The following is a 2,277-nucleotide window of genomic DNA, read 5'->3' as shown; positions in this document are numbered from 1 at the left end:
CTTTATCTTTTCAGGAAGCCCCTTGGAGACATCTATCACCACAAGGATGTGGGCATACGTCCTCCTATAGATATTGGAGGAAGTTGAATCAACCATCAAGAAATCCCCAAGGGCATCCCTCACAGCCTCCAAGATAAAATCCAACCAAAAGTGAAGGGGAAGATTTGATAGCCATACCCAAAGGGGAATCTTATTAAAGGATTCAATATTCAGATTAAAAGCCAGATACCAAGGCTTAGCCATTAGTGGGAACCTTTCCTCCTAAGAGAAGCCACGACCCAAGATGGAATTTCTATCATCAACATTAGAAAATTTCACAATAAAAAAACCCCTTTCCACAGGGTAAATCTAAACTAAATTTGAAATGATTGGTTCCCAAAATTTGGAGATTCAAGCATGCAAATCTAAAAGAGAGGGCCAAAAACCCCTATACCTAAAAATAACAGCAATGGAAGAGTAATCTTTCACATATGTAGAACTATCATCAACAATACTTAAATCTAGATGAAGCACAATCAAATTACTTACAGAAATAGGCACAATCGAATGACTAACAACAACTAGATGGAGCCCCTTCTTTAGAATAGGAGCACCAATACACGCCTCAAAAGCAACCACATTTGCATAGGAAATAATAGATCTCCCCACAGTAACCCTAGAAACATCAAGAGAATTGATATAATCCACAACATAAGCAGCTGGAGCAATAGGAGCATAATTCCTAACAACAACCAGAGGATGAAGGGCAGGAGAGACAACCTGATGAGCCCTAATGAAAGTAATGAGGAGAGAAGTAGGCATAGGAGTCAGAGCCTTCACATGAGCAGGAGCCTTCATTTTGAAAATCTAGATTTCAAATACATTACCTCTAGTTCTTGTACATGTTCCAATTAATTTACCATTCTTGTCCTTGATTATACATATTTTCTTAGTGAATTGCAAAAGATATCCCTTGCAAACAAGCTTCCCAACACTCAAAAGGTTATATTTCAATCCATCAACAAATTAGACATCCTTGGTGTTAGTTTTACCATCAAGTATGATAGATCCATTTTCCTTAATAGAACATAAAGCATTTTTTCCAACTCTAACTACTCCACCATCATAGCTATTAAATTCATCAAAATTTTCTCTATCACCTGTCATAAGATGTGAACATCCACTATCTAAAACCCAATCTGAGTTTTTATTTTCTACATGAGATACAGGTGCTTTCTCTTCTTTAATAATACTTTCTTCCTTTATAGAAATAGGTCTTATTTCATCTTCATCATCACTGTCTAGAGAGTTTATCTTTTTGAAATCAAACTATTCATCATTAACATAAAAGCAATCCTTTGAAATTTTTGACTTGTAAGACTTTCTACATATCACTTTCTTCTATCTCTTAGGAAATTGATATGGAAAGTGATCAAATTCTTTACAACACCAACAAGAAAAATCTTTCTTACCTTTAAGTTTTCTCCTTGCTATCAATGAAAGAGCTTCAACAATCTTCCTTTATTCTTCACATATATCTGCCCATTCTTTAGCATAATCGCCACTAGTACTTGCACTTTTGGTTAGTACTCTTTTATCCTTTTGCACACTAGTTCTAAAAGAAGTCTCATATCTAGGTAAATTGTGTTTCCATTTAGATTCAAATACTTATAATTATGTAATCAGGGTTTTTGTATTAAAATTTTGCATGAATGGTATAACTTCTTCAATAGCTAACACTTTACTTTCATAAGGAGTTAAAGATCTCAAAATATTGTAAGATACCTTCTCTTCACTTATAGTTCCTCTATAGCCTTTGATGCTTGAGATAGTCTCAATGATCCTTTAAGAAAATGCTCTAATTAATTCTATTAGAATATATAGTCCACCAATATAATTGAGGGAGAGGGGGGGGGGGGGGGGGGGGTGGGTGGGGTGGTGAACCAACTATCCAACTATTATCATAATCATAAACCATAACAAGATACTCATGCAAAAACCCTTGATTAGAGGGAAAACCCTGGTGGGGATGGTGCCCACAAGATGATTTACTAATATAAATATTCCTTGTTAGAGGATGGACTCTGTTAGGAGTCTATAACAACATTCAATACATATCAGTCTCTGTTAGGAGACTTTGAATCCTTGTTAGGAGATTCCAACCCTATTAAGAGTTGTGCCAATGCTATTAGAAGTTGTAGAAGGCAGATGGACCCATTGTCCAAACAACTTCAAGGGCAAGACCAACGAACCCACTATCCAAATGATCTATGTATTATTCCTTGCTAAATAATAGAA

This window comes from Cupressus sempervirens, chromosome 2 (assembly GCF_028749045.1).
Source record: "Cupressus sempervirens isolate cs-2001-9-10 chromosome 2, ASM2874904v1, whole genome shotgun sequence".
Lineage (NCBI taxonomy): Eukaryota > Viridiplantae > Streptophyta > Pinopsida > Cupressales > Cupressaceae > Cupressus > Cupressus sempervirens.
Note: the sequence above shows the minus strand (reverse complement) of the source record.